Genomic DNA, 24,728 nt, shown 5'->3' with positions numbered 1-24,728 from the left:
TTCCATAGTTTTCACATTTCAATGACTGCCTGAAAAAACTTGCATATTTGCCCCAAATAGCCAATAATTCAAATAACTTCCCCCAAGTACAAAGAAGACATACCTCATAAATATCATCCTGAAGCTTTTCTCATGTATTTCGATAGATTTCTTTTTGTCCGGGACTCAAGAAAACTATGCAAATTAGATAGAAAAAAAATCTACTTTATTTTTCCATCAATAGATGGCACTAGAAATATCCACTTTCTTTCTCTGAGCTGTATCCCCAATTCCCCAAGAATTCCCCAAGCTCAAGAATGTGTCCAAGTTGGGTAATAATGATAAAATTATTATATCTCATTTCTAAAGTGCTTTAAAAGTTTACAAAACTATTTTCAAAGCTATCCCAAAACCTACTTGAAATGGCCAGGTGGTGGGAAGACCCACCTTCTTCTCTTGCTTTTCTTTCTCACTCTCTTCCTCAATCCAAAATTACCCAGAACTCATTTGGGCTGCCTGTTTGATCATAATGTTTGAATGATATAAACATCACCAACTATCTATTTTCAATTAAGATGAAGAAGTACTGGATTTTACCATTTTCCCGGTCACTCTATAGTAAGATCCTCTAAGTCTTATCATATGCCCTGGAATTATATCCTATAGACCTTCTAACACTATCATCTAATCTATGGATGTTATTTAAGGTTTCTTGGGAGTCGGCATCTACCTTTCCACTACACCCTTAGTGTTTCCATTGTACATTGGTAGCTAATGAAATCTGTCAAGGACCATAAACTCCAAAGTATGCTGACAAACACTCTAATACCCAAATCTCATTTGCTCCTTGTCATTCCATGATGTTATACAACCGCTTAATATCCATGTTGTTTACAATTCTGGGGAAAAAAAGGTTCCATGAAAAACTGGGCAAACATACAGCAATCCATACTACTTGTGACCTCGTGATGATTCAAGCAAGGAGGAAGACAATGATGAGTGAAAGGTTCTGATTCCTAGGAGACACTATCTAAGAATGATCAAGAGAATTTAGGGCTTCCAAAAAATGCAAAGTACATACAAACACAGCAAGCTTCCTGAAAATAAGGAGTATCTTTTTCCTCTTTTTCTGTCCCCAACACTAATATAGTTCCTGGCACATGAAGGAGATTAATAAATGTTTTTCATTGATCATTGATTGATTGAAAGAATCAAAGTGCACCTCCTATGTAAAATTGATACTACATGAAATGAAATTCAAGTTCATTTAATTTCTTTTGCCAAATATTAAGCATTTATTCTCTACATTAGACAACTCTAAATGTTAGGTATACACCAATAAAAAGAAAGATAGTCGGGGCAGCTAGGTGGTGCAGTGGATAGAGCATCAGCCTTGAATTCAGGAGGACCCGAATTCAAATCTGGTCTCAGACACTTAACACTTTCTGGCTGTGTGACCCTGGGCAAGTCACTTAACCCCAGCCTCAGAAAAAAAGAAAAGAAAAAAAAAAAGAAAGAAAGATAGTCCCTACAATTGAGGAGTTTATAGTATAATAATTGAAAGACACCATTATGTAGGAGAGTGGTAGTCAGGAAGGGATATTTTGGTCACCCAAGTCACAGAGAGGATGAATAAAATCATGGGACCGTTAGATGACATAATCTTCCCAGGAATGGTACTATTGGTTGGATTACTGTCCCAAAACTAAAAATAGAAAGCAGAGGGAGTTTGGGGTCCACCATAACATGCATAAAAGAACAGCATTCTTGGTCTGGCTTGGAGTAAATATGATTCTCTCTTGCCAGTAATGAGTCTAGAACACAAGGATAGGAGATGAAATTCTAGATTGTAGACTTAAGGGTGAAATGAGGTAGCACAGTATAAAGATGGCTCTAAAGTCATCATGGATTAAGATCATAACTACATGATCCTAAATGTTCAGACATGCTAGTTTAAAATGAGTCAAAATCTTTAAATGCATATGAAAGCTTGACATGTAAGGAAGAACTGGAGCAGCTCGAAAGGCTCATGAGAGTCAGATGGAGAATTGTCCACTTGAACATTTACATCTCAGAAAACAGCAATCACTACAGAGCAGGGCTTGACTTATTATTTATATTATTATATATTATATTATTATATTATATATATTATATTATTATAAAGTAATAGAGAAAATGTTAATAATGATTAAACTTAAAAGTGTATCTTGCCTACGTTTTTGTGCTTTCTTCAAAGAGTCAGTTGTTAAACATTGACCAGCCCACCACTACTTGCTGATATGGATCTAGAAGGATATACGGACTGTTCAAAAGGAGTAGATCAGATTAAAGGACATTGGATTTGCATCATATATTAGAATCAAATTCTATCTCAAAAGAATTAACCTTTCATTTTTAGATAAAGTCTGTCAGTTGTATAATTAAAGTGAGATTCTGTGAGCACTTAGAAAGGCAGGCAATAACTAGGTTAGCTGTTATGTTTTCTTGCTTTCTTTCTTGAATAATAGTAATAGATGGCTAAACAGTGGCTTTAATATGCCTGGATTTCAGCAAGATATTTGACTGAACATCCTATGCTATCTTTGTGAGCAAGATACAGACTTCTGGATTAAATAACATTCCAAGTTAGGTGGATTCCATACTGGAAAGACTGGAGAGATAGTGCCCTAAAGATCTGGTCCATGATGATCTGATTGGGCTGCATGTCTTAACTGTGTTAAGGAAGATTCTCTCAGTGTGCACAGCATTGTGATTTCACAGCTGGAGCTTTTGAACAGGACCACGTGAACCTTAGAATTCCCCATCTTCAATAGTTAGGGTTCTGGTCTAAAGCTGTCATCATAAGCATTTTATGGACTTTCCTATGGACTTCCCACTTACAACTGGTACGAGGAACATGATAGGATCCCAGAGGTCAACCAATCCAACCCCCTTATTTAATAGGTGGAGAAACTGAGGTTCAGAAAGGTTAAATGACTTGGCTAGTGTTGCCCAAATAGTAACTATCTGAAGAGTAATAATGACCAGTATTTCTATAGTGTCTACTATGTATTTCTATAATGTCTACTATGGGCCAAGCACTGTGCTAGGCACTTTACAACTATTTGATCCTCATGATAATTCTAGGGTTATCAAGAAGATCACAAAATCCCAGGAGCTATCATTATCTTCCAAGGAAAACTAAGGAAACAAGACAAGGCAAAGGAAGTTAAATTATTTGTTCACAGGTCACCTGGTTAGAAAGTCTCTGGAGTGATATCTGAACTCAGACCTTCCTGGCTCCAGGCCCAGCTTGTCTACACCAGCCAGCTTGTCATAATTCTCTGATGTGGAGAAGCTCAGGAATTGGCTTAAGCTAAAAGAAAAGTAGGAAAGTGTAGTTCAGTGCTGACAAACTCCAATAGACAGATGCCTATGGCTCACATATTTGACTTAGAAAGCCACAAATTAATATTATCTGCACTATAATTTCATTTTATTAAATATTTCCCAATTAATTTTTAATCTGGTTTGGTTTGCACTCAGGAGTTCTCTGGACAAGAGCAGCTGTAAATCTGACACCTCTGGATTATAATGGATGAGGCCTTCAGTTGAGATACAGGAAGATGTGGATTCAAATTTTTCTTTTAGTAATTGTGCAACTCTTAAGTAGTAAGTCAATTAATTTTTTCTCTACCTTAGTTTCTTTATCTGAAAAGTGAAGAAATTGGGCTTGCTGGCCACTGAGGTACTTTCTAGATTTAAATCTACGGTCTGAATCCTAGCAAAGATGGTTGCTTGGGAGCGCTGGTTTTAAAGGAGTCTAACTAAGTTCCTTTCTGAGAACAAGGCTAACCAAGGACAATTCTCTGAGAAGGCAGTCTTGTGATGGATTTCTGTGAATGTATCTGGGCAGATAAATGCATTTTCAGCAATTGCTGAGAAGACACAATGTTAAAGGCCCAGGAGCTATTCTCAGAGGTATCTAGATACAGATTTGTAATAACAACTACCTTTTCAGAAATGCAGGTAGCTCATTCATCACTGCTCTGGCTGCTGTTCACCAGGGACACAAAATGGTTCAGGGATTCCAGGAAAAAAAAAAGAGATTTTTCAGCATAGAGAAAACCTGATTCTACTACTACCCCCTCCTCAGGAACTTAGTTGATATATTCTGGCACCTCAAGAATTGCAACTCAAAGGAAGAAAGGTGAATGGATTCTCTGACCTATCAAAATCTGTACTTTGATAATTAGTACCTCAATTTTCTCCTTATGTAAACGCATACAGGAATGTCAATCTGCCTAGGTGTGGAGGGGAAAGTACAAAGGTAAGAGGTATTAGGGTTTTTCAGAAGTTTGTACCAATGCAACAAGCTATGAGTAAGAAATTAACGTGGACAAGTTATGAGTTTGCCCCAAAAAAGAGCCTATGGGAAGAGCAATGGTCTGATGCCAAATGGACCCAAGGACATGACTCGATTTGTAAAGTGGAACCCAGAAACTATCTAAGGGGAAAACAATCCAAGCAATAATGATGGTCCAGAAGCATGATGGAATGGAAGGAACCCTGGGCCAAGATTCAATTTTTTTTCCTGTACTACAGAGCAAGCTCAGTGAGAAGGGGACCATATCTTAATATATTCCTGTATTCTCAGCACTCAGAAATGGCCTTTCAATTAAGGGATTTTTAATAAACATTTGTTGGATGACCCAGTATAATTCATATACATGAAAGAGAAGGAAGAAAAATAAAGGTGTGGAAAAATAAGGAAGGGAAAAAAGGAAGGAGGGAGAGAAAGAAAGATGTAGGGAAGGAAGAATAAATGGAAGGGAAAGATGAAGGAAAAAGGAGGAAGGAAAAGAAGAAGGAAGAGAAGGGAAAGAAGGGAAGAAGAAAAAGAGAGAGGGAAGGAAGAGGAGGGGGGAAAAAGAGAGAGAGAGGAAGAAAACAAAAAAACATGTAATACATTTTTTAAAATCTGAAACTATAAACAGATTCTCCATACTGCTGGACCTTCAACTCTCACAAAAGGAGTCAAGCTTGTTTTTTATAATTTTGAAATTCCCAACTCCTCAATACCACATAGTTTTGATAATTGCTACTTTGTAATGTAGTTTGAGATACAGGTGCACTATTCTCCCTTGATTTTTACCTCTTAAAAATTATTTCCTAGATATTCTGGATAAAGCCTGGAACATAATAAATAGGTGCTTTATAAGTATTTGGTGACTGGCTGGTTTTGTTTTCCCAAATGAATTTTACTATTTAATAGAGTTCTGTAAATTACCCTATTGATAGACTGTTGGTAAGGAAATAAAAATATTCATTAGCATTGGTAATGTTGTCATTTTCATTATATGAATAAGGTCCAGCCATTTACACAAAATACTTCTCCAATTATTTAAGTTGCCTTTATTTATTTAAGGAACTTTGTAATCAAATCTATGCAAATCTATTTTATGAGCTTAGGTAGAAACCATGATGAACTAAATTTCCATTCCCTCTTGACTCTTAGATTTTGTTATTATATTATGATATCTAGATAGATAGATAGATAGATAGATAGATAGATATTATTTTATAGAAATACTATTGGGTTTTTTGAGTTTATTTCATAGCTTTGGTGAAGCTATTGCTGATTAACTACAATTATCTAAGTAAACTAAAATGACATTAGTAGATAGGAATCGGATCTTTTCATCTTTAATTTTTTATTTAAAATATAAAATAAATGACTAATGCACTAAATATTCATTTTTAAAATTTGAAAGCAACATACAAATCCAAATGAGCACAAAAGAGGACATATTGAAAATCATAGGAGAAATAGATAAATGGGAAACCAAAAAGAATCTAAGAGTTGAAAGTTGGGGAGAAGAATGTTTGACACATGAGAAACATCCAGCACAAAATAACTGATGGAACATGGAAGAACTTCTTCAAGGACCAAATTTTTGTGTCTCATTTGTACATTATGGAGAGGAAAGTGGAAGCAGGAAGGGAAGAGGGAGGAAAAGTAGCAAAGGACCAAGTTATAAGGAACTTTAAATGCCAAAGAGAAGATCTTATATTTTATCTAGTCAGCAATAAGGTGCCATTGGAGCTTCTTACACAGAAGCAGGAAGTGATTTGGTTAGACCTACACTTTAGGACTCTGAAGGGAGAATAGATTGGAATGGGCAGAGACTTGAGACAGGGGAGAACTAGTAGAAAGGTACTGCAGTACCGCCAGTGAGTAAACCAAGACCTGAACTAGGATTGTATGAGTGGGGAGAGGGGGGACATATACAAGACAGACAAATTAGAAGTTTAGCAAATGATTGGATAAAAAGATAAGTAAGGGATAGAAGCCAAAGTTGACACTGAAGTTACAAACCTAGCTGACTAGAAGAATGCTGGTTCTTCTATGGTAATAGAGAAAAGTTCAAAAGATGGGAAATCTTGGGAGTAAGGAAGATAAATAATTCTATTTTTATCATTTTGAATGAGATATGGGGCAACTCCAAAAATGTCCAAAGGACAATTGGAAATAATTAGTATATGGAGACTTGATACACAGAAATATGAGTGTCATATATTATTGGATTATCTAAAGTAAAGGAAAAGATGGTACCCAGGGGACATGGAAAGACGTATGAAGTGGGTCTCAGGCCTAGACCAAAAATATTCAGAAGACAGATCTTTTCTCATCCCCAAATAGCCTCAACTCTATTTGCTTTCACATCTCCAATGCTCTTCAGATCCTTTGAATGCATTTATGACTTGATGACCTAGAAGAATCTTGCCACAGGCCTGACTCTTCTTTGATAGAATAACTCTGAGCCGGCATGTAAAAAAAGGAATGATTTCCACAGGACGGGCTCCATCCTTCAGCAATCTAATCCTTGTATCTTCCAAGGATTTAGAGAGATTGTGGAACTTCAAACACAATTACAAAACTAGGAAATGCAAAATCTATAAACGTGAAAGTCATTTCTTGGATTTTCATACATTGAGAAAGCTCTTTAATATTTTTGAAATTCATACACATGTACTTGGGGGAGAAAGAACTTGAACAATACGCACAACTCTCATTATGTTACTCTCCCATTGTGCTTTTTGCTAAATGAAAGAATATCATTTCTACAGTTAGTCCTGTAAGAAATGTTTACAGTTAGGTTTCCACAAACAGGGAAACGAAGGACTAGGAGAAAGGGTGAAACATCCTGTTCAGATATCTCCGATCTATCATCTTGTGAGTGAACAAGCTAGCTAAACCACAAAGTTCCTGAGAAGGGGATCCAGCCCTAAAACTAGCTAAAACTGGCAGCTTCAGTGACAGAACACAAACTTCTTTCATGCTCAGTGAACCTCATACGTATTAACCAGTACACCATGAGGGCGGGATTAGTCACCATCTCTGAACATGGGATATATGACCAGGGAGGAGCAACATGTAAGGGGTGGAAAAGGAAGATTGTAACTCAGAAGAACTCAGGTCAACGAGAACTCTGGAGGGGGGAGTAGGAGTAACCTTAAAGTATAAAAGCTGCTTCTTTCCGTATCAGAGTATGCACTCAAGAAATTTGTATACCCACTTTTACAGGAGTATAGTAAAAGTTTAAATTGCTTCCCTCATCCTGACTCTGTTCATTCACTGCATCATATTGGGGTTGATAATAATAAATGATGATGATGATGGTAATTTTCTCACTACACATTTGGATAGTTTCTCCTTGTAATCTATCAGTCAATGAATCTAAAAGCACTCACTAAGCAAATCAGGTGCCAAGCACTGTGCCAGACACTGAGATTATTAAACAAAAATAAAAGAGTCCCTGCCCACACAGAGCTTACATTTACTTCAAAGAAGGATTCATCATGTTTAGAGATAAATAAAAAGAGCAAATGTGCAAAATTAGTACAAAGGGAAGTGATGGGGACTGGGTGGTATTGCCTAACAATCTAAAGCATCAGGAAAGACATTTGGACTCATCCTTTGAGAGCCAAGAACACTTTGAGAAAACCATTCTTCCAAACATATTCATCCTTGCTAAGAATGGGCTCAAACTTAGAGAATAGAGGATAAATTATGGGAAACCTCTGTGGCAAAGACTTAGCTCCTGGAACTTCAGGGCCTGGAAGTAGTTTTGCTATTGTTAAAATCAACCCTTTGAGAAGAGCATTTCTATTGGGAGGCTTTCTCAGCTGGATTTACAGGATTTTCTGCTCACTGTAGCCTGACTCTCTTCTCTAGTGCTGAAATTGTTTTTTTATAACTCAGATAACTCCATACCTATTTCTGTTTTGTGTTTTTCTGCATTGTTTGTTGTGCTCCTCTTCAATCCTCAATAAAAATGTATTAAGTACCTACTATGCAGCAGACACTGTGTTAAGCATTAAGCACACCAAAAAAGGCAAAATACAGTCCCTGCCCACAAGGAGACCCCAATCTAATGGAAAAAACAACAAACACATTTAAACAAGTGGAGGAGGCAAAGCTAAAATAGCAGAGTTAAGGCAAAGATTTACTCAACCTCTCCCCCAAATCACTCCAAATTTCTTTAAATAATGATCCTAAACAAATTTCAAAACACCAGAACACCCAAAAAGATGGAGTGCTATGTTTTCCAGCTGAAGGCAATTTAGAAGCTCAGCAGAAAAGATCTGTGAAAGCTCAGTGGATAGTCTCAGCACAAGCTGCTGCAGCAGCAGCCCTGGCCACAGCAGCAGCAGCCCTGGCCATAGCATTGGCCCTGGTCGATGAGTCTGGACTTCTGAATCAGCATCAGTCTTGGAGACTTCCAGACCTCTTAGCCCAGGAATATCACAAAGAACTTGGAAGGTCAGCACAGAGGGTCTGTGTCACCATGGTGGCATTCCAGCATTTAGTTCCAGCAAGCTGTGACAACACAGGCCTGGCCCCAGCATTAGCAAAGCAGAACTCTGTTGATTTAGCACACTAGATATTACAGCTGCTGTGGGGTGGAGACAATCCTAACAGCTCCAGGGCAGAAAAGAGTGTTTGTGGTCAGGTCTCTAAAAGAAAGCCCTGAAGCTTGGGACAATGAATCTTTCACCCTGGCAACAAAGTTCTACTTTAATAAAGAGTTAAAAGTGAGTAATAGACTAGAAAAATGAGCAAACAACAGAAAAAGTTTATGACCATTGAAAAGGATGATCAAAACAGATACTCAGAATATGATAGCAAAGTCAAAACTCTTACAGCCAAAGCCTCCAAGAAAAATAAGAATTGGGCTTAGGCTATGGAAGAGTTCAAAAGGGATTTTGAAAATCAAGTAAAGGAGTTAGAGGAAAAATTAAGAATTGAGAATGATGTAAAAGGCAATACAAAAAGGTAACAAAAAGAATGTCTTCTAAAGCAAAATTGGCCAATTGGGAAAGGAGGTATAAAAGGTCAATGAGGAAAATAATTCCTTAAAAATTAGAACTGAGAAAATGGAAGATAATGATTTTATGAGAAATCAAGATACAAAAAAAGTAAAACCAAAAAAAGAAAAAAGAAAATATAGAAAAAATAAAAACTATCTCATTGGAAAAATGACTAATCTGGAAAACAGATCCAGGAGAGATAATTTAAAATTTATCTGTCTACCTGAAAGTCATCATCAAAAAAAGAGCTTGGACATCATATTTCAAGAAATTATCAAAGAAAATTGTCCTAATATTCTAGAATCAGAGGATAAAATAGAAATTGAAAGAATCCATCAATCACTTCTTAAAAGAGATCCCAAAATTAAAACTCTCAGGAATATTTTAATCAAATCCCAGAACTCCCAAGTCAAGGAGAAAGCACTGCATACATCGGGAAAAAAACAATTTGAGTATAGTGAAGTCACAGTCAGGATAACACAAGATTTATCAGCTTGTACTTTAAATGACCAGGGAACTTGGAATATAATATTTTGAAGAGTAATAGAGCCAGGATTACAGCCAAGAATCACCTACCCAGCAAAACTGAGTATAATCCTTCAGAGGAAATAGAGTGAAAGAGAGGATTTTCAAGCATTAGTGATGAAAAGAACAGAGCTGAATGGAAAATTTGATTTTCAAATACAGGACTCTAGAGAAGGACTCTAGAGAAGTTCACCATAAGGAACTTAATAATTTCCTACATGAGAGGATGATCTTGGTAACTCATTAGAACTTTCTCATTATTATGGCAGTTAGTAGGAGTATATATCAACAGAGGGCACAGATGTAAGTTAAATATGAATGATACTTTCTTTTTTAAAATGACAAAATTAAAGAGTGAGAGAGGAATGTATTGGGAGAAAGGGAAATGGAGAAGTGAAATGTTGCAAATTATCTGCTATTTAAAAAAAAAAGGAGACAACAACTGTGTGCCAATAAATATAATAACCTAAGTGAAACAGAAAGTCTGGGAGGGAGTCAAGATGGCAGAGTAAAGTCAGGAAGCTGCAAAAGCTCTCCAAGTTTCCATCAAAAAACACATGAAACCAAACCTCTGAATGGAATCTGATGGAATGAAACTATTCTCCAACTCAAAATAGACTGAAAAAACTTCAAGAAAGGTCAGTCTTGCTGGGGTGAAAAGGGTGTTCAACCTAAGTCGGATAGACTTTGGGAAAATTGGTGAGAGGGTATTAATCACAGCAAATCAGCAATTAAGACCTTCAGTCCTGACTCAGTAAAGAAGCAAATCAGGGAGGCAGCTTCCAGCTCCAGCTCAAGAAGCAAACTCTGGGAAGTCAGACTGTTTCCTGAAAAGAACAAGCAAAGATTACCCCTCCAAACTTAAGGGGTCCCTTTGCTCAAAGGCAAGGCCCAGAGCTGCTCAGGAAGCTTAGAATAGTGCTCCATTTAACCCAGGAGCAGAGCTTGAACATAAAAGCAAAGAAAGAGGAAATACCAAAAGAAAAGGAAAGAAAATGAGTAGGAAAAAAAAAAGAAGAACCTTGACCATAGAAAGCTACTACGGTGACAGGACAGAACAAAACACAAACTCAGACAAAGACAGAATATCCACAGGAGAAATCTCAAAGAGTGAGGTAAATTGGTCTCAAGCTCAAAGAAGCTTCTTGAAAATGTTCATTAAAAAACTTCAAAAGGCAAATGAGAGTGGTAGAAGAAAAAAATAATCTGTAATGGATAAATACTTACAAAAATACAGATTGCCCAAATTAACAGAGGAGGAAATAAATTACTTAAATTGGACCACTTTGGAAAAGGAAATTGAACAAACCATTAATCAATTCCTTAAGAAAAAAATCTCCAGGGCCAGATGGATTTACATGTGAATTCTAGCAAATACTGAAATAACAATTAATTCCAACACTGTGCAAACCCTTTGGAAAAATAGGAGAAAGAAGGATTCCTAACAAATTCTTTTTATGAGACAGAGAGGGTGCTGATACCTAAACTAGGTAGGGTCAAAACAGAAAAAGAAATTTATAGACCAATGTCCCTAATGAATATTGATGCAAAAGTCTTAAATAAAATATTAGCAAAGAGATTTCAGCAAGTTATCCCTAGGGTAATACACCATGACCAATTAGGATTTATACCAGGAATGCAGGGCTGCTTCAATATTAGGAAAACCACTTGCATAATTGACTATATCAATAACAAAACTAATAAAAATCATATGATTATCTCAATCAATGCAGAAAAAGCGTTTGGTAAAATCCAACCCACATCCCTATTAAAATCACTAGAGAATATAGGAATAAATTGAGTTTTCCTTAAAATGATCAATGACATCTATTTAAAGCCATCAACAAGCATGATATGTAATGTGGACAAACTAGAACCATTCCCAATAAGATCAGGGGTGAAACAAGATTGCCCACTATCACCATTACTATAATACAATATTGTATTGAAAATGTTAGCTTTTTCAATAAGAGAAGAAAAAGAGAGTAAAGGAATTAGAGTAGGTAAAGAGTCAAATTATCACTCTTTACAGATGATATGATGGGCTACTTAGAGAATTCAAGAGAATCAACTAAAAATCTACTAGAAGCAATTCACAACTTTAGCAAAGTTGCAGGATATAAAATAAATCCACATCAGCATTTTTACATATTACCAATAAAGTCCAGCAGCAAGAGATACAAAGAGAAATTTCATTTAAAATAGCTATAGATAATATAAAATATTTGGGATTCTACCTGCCAAAGCAAAATCAGAATTGAACACAATTACAAACACTTTCCACACAAATAAAGTCACATCTAATCTTTTGGAAAAAATATCAAGTGCTCATGGGTAGGCCGAGCTAATGTAATACAAATGGCAATACTACCTAAATTAATCTACTTATTCAGTGCCATATCAACCAAACTTCCCAAAAATAATTTATATGATTTATATGTACCAAAAATATTCATAGGAGCTCCTTTCTCAGAGCAAAAGAAAATTGGAAATCGAGGAGATGCCTATCATTTGGGGAATGGCTCAATAAATTGTGATGAAATACTATTGTTCTATGGGAAATGATGAGTAAAAAAAAAAAAAAAACCTGCAAAGTCATACATGAACTCAAGCAAAGTGAAATGTACTGTATACAAAGTAGTAGCACTGTTCTGAGATGACCCACTCTAAATGACTTTACTATTTTCAGCTGTACAATCATACATGACTGCTCTGAAGGACTCATAATGGAAAATACCATCCATACCCAGAGAAGAAATTGATTATGTCTGAAAACAGTTTGAAGCATTATTTCTTTCTCTCTCTAGCTCTCTCTTTTTTAACTTAATTTTTCTTGAGGGTTTTTATTTTGATTAGTTTAGGAGATTTTTTTTTTTTTCACAACTTGACTTTTCTGGAAATGTTTTGCCTAACTTCACATGTGGTTTCTTAATTGTGGGTAGAAATAAAGGAGAAAATCTAGAACTCAAAAAAATTTTAAACAAATATTTAAAATGTGTTTTAAATCTACCTGGGAAAAGCATTAAATAAATAAATAAAATACAAATAGGTACAAGCAAACCATGTGCACAATAAACAATAAATCATTACAAAGGGAAGTCACTAGAATGAAGAGAGATTGGGAACAGCTTCCCATAACAGATAAGGTTTTAATTGGGACCCAGAGGAACCCAAGGTGGGCAGTAGGCAGAGATGGAGAGAACTCCAAGCATGGGAGAGGAACAGAAAAAATGGCCTGAGCTAAAAGATGCCATATCTTATTCATGAAACAGCAAAAAGGCTAATGGCACCGAATCAAAAGACTGTGTGGTAGAGAATAAGGTGTAAGCAGACTGAAAGTTTAGGGAAGGGGTTGGTTATGAAGGGTTCAATGCCAAACAGAATGCCACTTCCGTCACAGGACAAGCACAGCACCAGATGGAAAGCCTGAGATCAAAAGGAAGGTTGCTCTTCTATGCATTGAAGGCTCTTGATATCTATGTTGGGAGACAAAGTTGGCAGTAGGAGGTGGAAGTTGCTGGCAGAGATGGAAATTGCTGTTTGGGGGCAAATAAAAGAAGCTCAACTGCCTTCCCTAAGGGAATCTGTAAGGCACCAGACATTGAGTCAGAGGAAGATTTAACATCTCTTTTCACCTGAGACTAGAAATCTTCAAAGTCATGCGACTAATAGGGGAAGAGAAAAAAGAAATGCTTTCCTTCCTTTAAGGAATCTACCACTCTCAAAATGCTGAATGGAATGTCTCTCATTTGCGACAGGGGAGAAGGAGAAATCAATTCTCTTCTCTCCTCTTTTAGAGGTTCCATTCCACAAAATCTTCTAAAATTTTACTCCCCCCAACTTTTACAAGATTTCAGTGTTAACCATAAATGTGATTAATTCTCTCAACTAATCAAGACAAAAATCAGAGAACATTTCTCACCTTATAAAAAGTTATTAATAGGTGCAAACACTTTGTTAACACCCCTCACAGAGTAGAATCTGTGACTACCTTAACTGAGCCAGGAGAGAGATAATCACGTCTCCCTCCTACATTTTTTTTTCATTTTACACCAATGAATTCAGTTCTTCCCGTGATAACCCAAATCCCTAATATTTTTGTTAATTATTTCTCTATTCCATTTTATTTATATACCACAAGTTTTTTTTCAATCATTCTCCCAAATAACCATCACCCATTTGCTTTCAGTATTTTGATACCACAGAGAGTTACAGTGAATAGTTTGCTATAGAGTCTATCTTTGTTTCTTTCTTTGACTCACTGGGATCTATATTAGTGTGGAATTACCTCACATATGTCCCCCAACCCATATGGACAGGTTAAACATTTTTGGTACATAATTCCAAGGGAAATCCAGAACATTGTTTCACTGTAGAGTTCCACCAGTCATTCTCTCAGTGTCCCTGTCTATTCACAGCTCCTCCAACATTGGTTGTTTCCATCTATTGCATAGTTGCTAATTTGCATATTTAAGGTGAAAATAGAGAGTAGTTTGAAAGGACATTTCTCATGCTGTTAGTGATTTGAATAATGTTCTATGTTGTCTTTTATAGTCTGTAATTCTTTCTAAAAACTGCCCATGGTTTTTAGCCATTATCTAACAACCTCATGTATCTTTGACAATTCCATGAATATTTGGAGTATCACACTTTACTGGTGATAATAAATGCAAATATTTTCCATCTCTTCTATTTCTCCTATAATTTTTGTCTTAATGATTTTATTCCTGTAAAAATCTTTTAAATTCTATATAAGTAAAATTGTTTAATTTGTCATATATTATCTCCTCTATTCACCTCCTCTGAATTACTAATGATTGCTAGCCAGGCGTCCTCATGGAGTCTTCACTCCAACCTCCAGCCTCAACTGCACCAGGTGTACATTGATGAACAGTCCCCACAACTAGCCCTCCCCAGACCAACCACATTGCTGCTGGTTCCCAGATTTCTGTATCACAGCCTGCCATCATCCACGCCAATCAATGGCCCTATGGTTTCACCCTTGAACTCTATGGCTTACTTGACAAGAGCAACCCCATCTAGCCATCAGACCTCTAGCTGTATTGTCTCTATTATTAAAATGTAAGATTCTTGATGACTTGGATTATCTTAATTCTTACAGTTTTTCTACTAGTTCTCAGGATGTTGACCGAGTGTTTAATCCATGGTTTTAAATTCATTCATTCATTCATTTAATTGCTACTACTTTCCTGGTGCACAGATTAAATTTCCCTGCCTTCTCAATTAGAGCAATATTAAAGGATCAAACTATCAAAGATGTTATCATACAACTACTCTGTGCCCAACCCTGGTCAGGATTCTAAGCAGCCCAAAACAGTGATTGCACCTGAGTAATTAAAATTAGGGACAATTGCGGAAACAATGGTTGGAGCACTGGAACTAGAATTGGAGACCTCTGGGTTCAAAAATTCTGGACCAGAAACTTATCACTTAACCTCTGCCAACTGTAAATGTAAATCACTTAATGTCTCAACTGTTTGAGATAATGACACCTAACTTGAAAGATGTTGTGAGAATTAAATGAGATTATATTTGGGTTTTTTAAAAAAAATTGTTGCAATATCTGGCATAGGGAAGCCTTATGTAAATGTTTATTCTCTTCCCTTGGTTTTAAAGCTCATACCAAAAGATCAGTTGACAGAACTAATGATGCACAGTCTAAAGCCAAAGAGAATTAGGGGAAATTATAGGATGATAGATTTGGAATTATAAGAAATCTCCAAAGTCATATGATCTAATTTCTAAACTTCATAAATGAGATAACTGAGAGCTAGAAAATTAAGTGCTTTAACTATTAAGTAGGTAATTTAGGCAAAACTCAAAACCATCTTCTCTATCTCCACTGAACCACATAATTATTCAAAGGATAAAAGACTGATATCATGGGTGAAATTAAATAGCAATGTAATGGTTCACTAGTAATACTAACAACAATAATATTAATCATACTGAAAAATAATAATAAAATAATAAATCACAATAATTTATAATGTCCTATTACTCTGTAGTACCTTAACATGCATTGCTGGGGCCCTAAACTTCTCATTGCTGAGGTTTGCCATATTTATTCAAAAGTAGATGCATTATTCTGCTGCCTCCCTCCCATCTTCGTGCCAAATCTCAGCAAAACATGAAAATTTCTACCTTTACCTCTTGAAATAGTCATTTAATCAGTGCTACCGACAAAGAGAAAGTTAAATCATTCCATAAGGTCCTACTCCCCAACTCTGTAATTTTATTGACTAAACCATTCCTCCCTGGCTATTCATCTTTGCTATGTGAGAAATCTCTCTATTAGAATGTAAGCTCTTTGAGGGTAAGGATGGTCTTGTGTTCTAAGTACATATCTTTAGCACTTATAAAAGTGCCTGGCACAGAGTAAACTCTTTTTTTTAAAATTTTGGCTTTTTATTTTCAAAATATATACATGGATAATTTTTGAAATTCATCCCTACAAAACCCTATGTTATAATTTTTCCTCCCTTCCCTTCCTTCCCCCAGTCAACAAGTGATCCAATATATGTGTAATTTCCTCTATATATATTTCCCCAAATATCTTGCTGCACCAGAAAAATCATATCCAAAATGGAAAAGAAATGAGAGAGAAATCAAAATGCAAGCAAACAATAGCAAAAAGAGTGAAAATCCTATGTTGTGATCCACATTCAGTTCTTACTATCCTCTTCCTAAGTGCAGATGGCTCTCTTCATCATAAGACCATCAAAACTTGTCTAAATCATCTCATTGTTGTTGAGAGCCACATCCATCAGAATTGATCAATATATAATCTTCTGGTTCTGCTCATTTCATTTAGCATTAGTTCATGCAAGTCTCTCCAGGCCTTTCTGAAATCATCCTGCTGATCATTTCTTATAGAATAATAATAGTCCATAATATTTATATGCCATTAATTGTTTATCCATTCCCCAACTGATGGGCATCCATTCAGTTTCCAGTTTCTTGCTATTGCAAAAAGTGCTACCACAAACATTTTTTGCACATGTGGGTGGGTACCTTTCCCTCCTTTACGACGGCTTTTAGATACGAGTCCAGTAAAAACACTATTAGATTAAGGTGTCTGCACAGTTTGATAGCCCTTTGGGCATAGTTCCAAATTGCTCTCCAGAATGGTTGAATCAGTTCACAACTCCCCAATGATGTATTGTTTTCCAAGTTTTCATTCATCTTAGCCAATCTGAGAGGTGAGTAGTGGTACTCAGAATTGTCTTAATTTGCATTTCTTTGATCAGTGATGATTTAGAGCACCTTTTCATATGACTAGAAATGGTTTTAATTTCTTCATCTGAAAATTGCCTGTTCATATCCTTTGACCATTTATTAAGGAGAATGGGTTGAATTCTTACAAATTTGAGTCAATTCTCCATATATTGTAGAAATAAGGCCTTTATCAGAACCCTTAAATGTAAACATTTTTCCCAGTTCATTGCTTCCCTTTTAATTTGGTCTGAATTGGTTTTGTTTGTACAAAAACTTTTTAACTTAATATACTCAAAATTATACATTTTGCATTCAATAATGTATTCAAATTATTCTTTGGCCACAAATTCCTCCCTTCTCCACAGATCTGAGAGGTAAACTATCCTATGTTCTTCTAATTTGCTTATAATATTACTCTTGATATCTGAATCATGGACACATTTTGATTTTATCTTGGTATAAGGTGTTAGATATGGATCAATGCCTAGTTTCTGCCATATTAATTTCCAATTTTCCCAGCAGTTTTTGTTAAATATTGAGTTCTTATCCCAAAAGCTGAGATCTTTGGGTTTGTCAAACACTAGATTACTATAACCATTGACAATTTTGTCCCATAAACCTAAACTATTCCACTGATTGACTACTCTATTTTTTAGCCATTACCAAATGGTAAAGCAGAAATGACCTCTGCTTTACAATATAGTTTTAGATCTGGTACAGTTAGGCCACCTGCATTTGCATTTTTTTCATTAATTCCTTTGAAATTTTGACCTTTTGTTCTTCCTGATGAATTTTGTTATTATTTTTTCCTAACTCTGTGAAGTAATTTCTTGGTAGTTTGATTGGTACAGCACTGAATAAGTAGATTAATTTGGGTGGTATTGTCATTTTCATTATATTAGTTAGGCCCCACCCATGAACACTTGCTATTATTTCAAGAGTTTGGATCTGATTTTATTTTTGTGGAACGTGTTTTGTAATTGTGTTCTTATACTTCTTGACTTTGCCTTGGCAGGTACACTCCCAAATATTTTATATTATCTACAGTAAATTTATCTCTTGTTGCTGGACTTTGTTGGTAATATATAAAATTGCTGGTGATTTATGTGGATTTATTTTATATCCTGAAACTTTGCTAAAACTGTGGATTGTTTCTAATAGCTTTTTAGTTGATACTCTAGAATTCTCTAAGTATATCATCTGCAAAGAGTGATAGTTTGGTTGACTCCTTACCTATTCTAATTACTTTAATCTCTTTTTTTCTTCTCTTATTGTGAAAGCTAACATTTCTAACACAGTATTGAATAGCAATGGTAATATTGGGCAACCTTGTTTCACTCCTGATTTTATTAAGAATTGTTCTAGTTTCTCCTCATTACATAGCATCTTGCTGATGGCTTTAAATAGATACTGTTGATCATTTGTAAAGCTCATTGTTTCACTAATTCACTCTTTGGTAGGAGTTTACAATGTTTTCACCACAATATAATAACTACTTCTTCCATTTTGAGGAAGACAAACCTGAGGTCTTGCAAGGGAAAAGCTACATGATTTCCTGTGGTTGTGATGCTAGCAAATATATAATTGTTCACACTAATGTGATGTTTTTAAGTCTCTCAGCCATGTTGTGTTATAAGGTTTCATTTGGCTCTCATCACAGTATAGTTGGCAGGTTACTACAAGTATGATTACCTTTTTTTTCCTTCTTTTTTTTTTTTAATTTAAACAATGAAAATCCTGCCACACGCTTGTAGAAGCCTAGGATTCCAAATTTTTGGTACTCTTCCCAGGACTGTAGTGGCTGCTATCCGTGGTACTGATATTTTGATTGCCATGGTGCCCACTGTTGTTCTTTTTCAAGTGACTGCCTGGGAGTTTGTAGTGAATTATAACTAGAAGGAAAGGGGCTGACATCTTTACCATCATCTTTACCATCTGCAGCAGGAGCTAGCTGAGCATGCAAGCAGGCACAGATGAGGCAGTGAGAAAATAGCAATTAATCAATAAATGCTCCTATTTATCTTCACTTTCATGTATTCCATGGGGATTCTTGGGGCACCTTTGGTACTGACCACAGCACAATCCTGAGAAAATTTACTTAGAGATGATATAAAAGCCATCTTCAAGCACTTGAGAAGCTATTATAAAAGAAGCAATTATCCTTCCTCTGCTTGATCTGGAGGACAGAACTAAGAACAGAGGGTGGAACTTGAAGAGGGGAAAATTTTAAATTGGTATAATGGCAATCTTTCTGCTAAGAAGAGCATCCAAAAATGGAATGGAATGCCTTCCTGGTCTCACAAAAGGTGTTTTAGTAGAGATTCTATGACCAGATATTGGAAATTTCATAAAAGCTATTCTTGGTCAAGTGTAGATTGGACTACTTGGCCTCCAAAATCCTTTTAATCTCTTAGAGGGCATGATGAAGGGACAGTGTAACTAGAGAGACAAGATTACAATATTAAATGATAAGAACACTATTTAGCATAAACCAAATGGTCTTTATCCTAAGTACAAAGGGATTTCAACTACTAAAGCTATATTGGAGCCAACATGAACTATCACATTAGTCCCTTGGGTCTCAGTGTCTTCAGTTTTAGTACAAATGGATCTGATTTTCTAAGGCTTCTTCCAATTTTACATCCTATATTCTCTAACCTGTGAAAGTAATGGTTTTCATCTCTGTACATCTCTTGCCTTTACTATACTCATGCATGAAACATCCAGACATGGGTCTTGGCAGGTATCTTTCACTCAGTAAAGTTTTATTTTCTGAATATATCATGAGGGTTGTAACTGGTGAATAATAGAGTTCAAAGCTGCAGGCTGCTTATTAAGTATTTTCCTAGTTTCCAGATACTTAAAGCAAGCCCTGCACTAGACCAAGTAGAGAACATATCTAATCTGAATTCCCTCCCTTGAGGGCTCCTTCTGTGTAACTTGGATTAGGAATCTATGATTAACAGCTCAAAATGTTTTATGTAAAACCAGGGCTAGCTTTTGAATCTACTTGACACATTGCTCATGGCAATAGAGAGATGCAGGGTACATGAGAACTGGTTTCAGGAAAATACCAGTGATGATATCTGGGAATGAAATCATCAACAAAGAGATATGCAATCATAAAGGGAGATGTCAAGCCATTCAGAGTGAGCAGTATTGGTCAGAAAGTCCAAGTCCTGCTTTGGTGCCCTCAAAATATGAAGACAAAGGAAGACCGCCAACATTTTGTGTTATTCCTGAGAATGTTTGTGGAAATACATATGAGAACCACAGAATTTCAGAGGTGGAATGGACTTAAAAGCCATTTTTCTCCTTACAATCAAAGAATACCTCCTACAATAGCCACGCCCAGTTGCTAGACCTCCAATGAGGGAGGACTCATCACTTCTCAAAGCAGTCCATTGCACATCAGGGTAGCTCAAGGCTTGATAAGTTCTTTCTGATTTTAAGCTCAGTTTACTCCTTTGTAACGTCCTCCAGCTCTTATTTCTGCCTTCTGGGACTAAGCAAAACAAGATCAATCCCTTTTCTATTTCAAAGCCTTTCCAGTGCTTGAAGACAGATACAATAAACTCATATTCCTACTCCTCCCAGTTCTCTTTCTTTCAAGCTAAACATTCCCAATCATTTCAAATGATCCTGAGAGAAATGCAAGTCCATCAGAACCAGCTACATCCAGAAAAGGAACACTGGGAAATGAGTGTAAATTGTTATTTTTACCTTCTGAATCCAATTCTTCCTGTGCAACAAAAAAAATTCGGTTCTACACACATATATTGTATCTAGAATAGATTGTAATATATTTAACATGTATAAGACTTCCTGCCATCTGGGGGAGGGGGTTGGGGGAGGAAGGGAAAAAATCTGAATAGAAGTAAGTGCAAGGGATAATGTTGTAAAAAATTACCCATGCATATGTACTGTCAAAAAATGTTATAATTATAAAATAAAATAATAATTAAATAAAAAAAGAAAAGAAATGCAAGTCCATTTGCTACCCTGCTTGCCTCCTCTGCATACTCTTCAGCTTATCAATAGTTTTAAATCATAGCACCCTAGATTATGAACCGAACACAATGTGCCAGATGTCACCAAGGTGAGACAAACACAGTGGGACTAGAGGCTCCTAATTCCTGGAAAGGATTCCTTTCAATGTTGCCCAATAACCCATTGGCTTTTTTTTTTTTTTGCCACATCACACCACTGAATCATGGTGAATGTGAAGGACTCTCAACCATAAGCCATATCTTATTCAGACACACTGCTATTTAGCAGCATTTCTCCCATATTGTACTTGTGAAGCAGATTTTCTGAGCCAAAGTGTAAAATTTTATATTTTTGCCTATTAGATTTCATATCAGATTCTGCTTAATGCTTTAGCCTGACAAATTATTTTGGGGACTCAGTTGTATGGTGCATTGTGTTGGCTATTCCTCTCAGCTTTACATCCTCTATAGTTATGATCAGTGTGTGTGTGTGTGTGTGTGTGTGTATGATCAGTGTGTGTGTGTGTGTGTGTGTGTGTGTGTGTGTGTGTGTGTGTGAAAGAAAGAGAAGAGAGGAAGAGAGAGAAGAAGAAGAAGAAGAAGAAGAAGAAGAAGAAGAAGAAGAAGAAGAAGAAGAAGAAGAAGAAGAAGAAGAAGAAGAAGAAGAGAGAGAGAGAGAGAGAGAGAGAGAGAGAGAGAGAGAGAGAGAGAGAGAGAGAGAGAGAGGCACAGTGGGGGGAATGGAAACCTATGTCTTTATCCATGATACCGTTAAAAACATTTCACAGCACAGGCCAAGCACATACCCAAGCTATCTGGCCATGGGAACCATGAAGCTGCTGGCAACACTACCGTATGGCTTCTCTTCCATAAGATGCTTGGTCTCATTACTCAGCTTTTTGCCTAATGAGATCTGTAGTCAATTCAGCTTCTGGATTTAAGGGTAATTACTTTCTCCAAGGAACAGAGCCTTGGCTTTGCGTGGGGCCATCACCCTCCCCATCCAAGAGCAGAGCTCCTTTGGAGGTTAATTCAAAGCCTGGCTTTTGGATCCCAGCATCAGCAAATTTAGTGCCTTCCAAAAATCAGAATGTAATCATTACTCTCTGGACTCCCTCCTCACTGCCAAGACGCTAGTTCATCTACATTTTATTTGTGAGAAATGACCTGGAGGGGGGATGGTCATATAGAGATAATTTCATTTAAGGGGCCCAGAGCATCTAGCAGAAATGGTCACAGCTGGACTTTTGAAATCAACAAGGAAGAAGCTATATCCAGAGTCACCCAGAGCAACCATCCCACGAAGGATGGGGAGTGGGTAGAGAACTGGCAATCAAGAGCATCGGTGGCAAAGCGGTGATGTGCGTAAGAGATGAGTTCAAATTCCAATTTATGGAGCATGTACGGAGATCTGCCACCCCCTGGGGAAAAGAAGCTAGGATTAGGTAGCATATAGTGAGGGCAAAGCAGAAAGAAACACAAGTCCAGAAGTCAGGCCAAAAAATAAAAGCACCAGGACCTGCCAAAGATGTTAGCTAGTGAAGTGTTGCCTGAATTGACAGTTTGCTATGCTCAGCTGGGCAGCTGGGTCCATTTCTGTTCCTTAAAGAGGCAATGCCTCTTTAAATCAGAGACTTAGATATAACCACAAAGTGATAGCGCTGTAAGGTCCTGTATCAAATTCAATCCCCTTATTTGATAGAAGAAAGAAAAAACAAGCTTAAAGAAATAACTTGGCCATGATCACTCACCAGTAAGTGGAAACTGATTCTATATTTAGCCTTAGGAAAGCTGGGTCTAAATTCTAAGTGAGCTATCTACTCACTATCTATGTGGCTTTGGGCAAGCTGCTTAACCCCTTTGGTCCACAAGCCACTCATCTGTCAAATAAGGAGCTCAGAAAACATGACTCGAGGCTAACTAATTTTAAATCTGCAATTCTATCATTTCAATAGCCTTTTCTCAAGAGGAAAAGGAAAAGAAAATTCCAGCCCAGAGAGTTTTAGAGCCTTACAATTTAAAAAAACATCTATCTTATTCAAACATTTATACAGCACCTATTCTACTTAAGACTAAAATACAAGGATGAAAGGTTTCCATGGGTTTCTACCTGCACCAGTGGATAATATATCACAGATTTTCTGGGTGGAGGTACAACAGTCAGTAAGATGCAATCTGTATCCTCAAAGCATTTTACAGATGGGCAGAATCATTTATATTCTGTCAGTAGAGGTAAAGATATGAATGAACACACATATTTTATAAATTAGAATACAAGTGTTTGAGAGGGATAAAGTGCTATCATGACAAAAAGCCTGAGAGATACAGAGGTAGAAGAACCAGAGACTTCAACACTCCAAACTCCTCATTAATGAGCTAAATAAGCAATTATTAAGGGATTACTTTGGACCAGGCACATGAGAAAACAGGCAAAAAGAGATGAGATGATTTTTTTCCAAAGTAACAGCTAGTCAGACAAGCTGCAGCATTGGGGTTTAAGCCTACAGACTACTGTTGTTTTCCCTACAGCATTCCCTCTCATTCACTGAGCTCTTGTTCTTCATTCATTCATTCACTCAATCCACAGGAATGTATTGAGCACCCGCTAGATGCCAGTCAATGGAAATAGCCCACATTTTATAGTGATTTCTACCTTTTACCTGATTTGACAATTCTTTCATGTGTTTTCATCCTCCTTTTATATATCAGGAGCCTGCCATCAGAGGTTCATGCACACATACTTAGTGTCTGAGCAGAATTGGAAGCCAGGACTTCTTGGATAGCCAATGGATTATCCATTCTACTGCAGAGAATAGATATCACCTGACCCACTTATTGGGAAATATTTGAACAAGTTAAGGGGTTGTGGTAATTGTTGAGTTGTTCCAGTCTGTCCAATTCTTCATGACCATTTGGGGTTTTCTTGGCATAAATATCAGAATGGTTTGCCATATCCTTCTCTAGCTAATTTTGCAGAGAAACTAAGACAAATAGTGTTAAATGACTTTTTGGGGGGTTACGTAGTTAGAAATGTCTGAAGCTAGATTTGAACTCATGAAGATGACTCTTCCTGATTCTTCTTCCAATTCCAATTGATTCTTCCAATGCTCTATCCATTCTACCACTTAGTTCCCAGTAAAGGGTATTGGAGGCCATTTCAGGTCTTACATAGATGGTGAAGAGGTAGATGTTAAAAAGTCATTTCCTATTAGTTAATCAACCAGAGCATATGAGTATCTCTCAAAAGAAGAACTGCAGTTAAATACACACACACATACTCATGTACACACACACAGAAGGAGTCCTATATGGCTAATTCCTTCTGAATATCTTGAGACTGAGGACCAATAGGTACTTCAAATCCAGTATGCCTAAAACATCCCAAGATCCTATAACTTATCTGCCTATGGCAATTATCCCCAAGCTCTTTAAATCCTGATTATTCTTATCCATAGACTATCCAGCTCATATGTGTTCTCCCCAGAATATATGTAGAACTGAATCCAATACTCCAAGCTTGGCTTAATAGATCAGCTGAAAGAGACTATTCACCCACCAAAACAAAATGAACTTAGTGGCAAGCTTTCCTTGATGGAGCCATGTTGGTTTTAACTGTTTTCTTTTCTAGATAATCATTAT

Source organism: Sminthopsis crassicaudata, chromosome 2 (genome assembly GCF_048593235.1).
Source record: "Sminthopsis crassicaudata isolate SCR6 chromosome 2, ASM4859323v1, whole genome shotgun sequence".
In the NCBI taxonomy this organism is placed as follows: domain Eukaryota; kingdom Metazoa; phylum Chordata; class Mammalia; order Dasyuromorphia; family Dasyuridae; genus Sminthopsis; species Sminthopsis crassicaudata.
The sequence above is the reverse complement of the archived record's forward strand: the minus strand, read 5'-3'. Positions refer to the sequence as shown.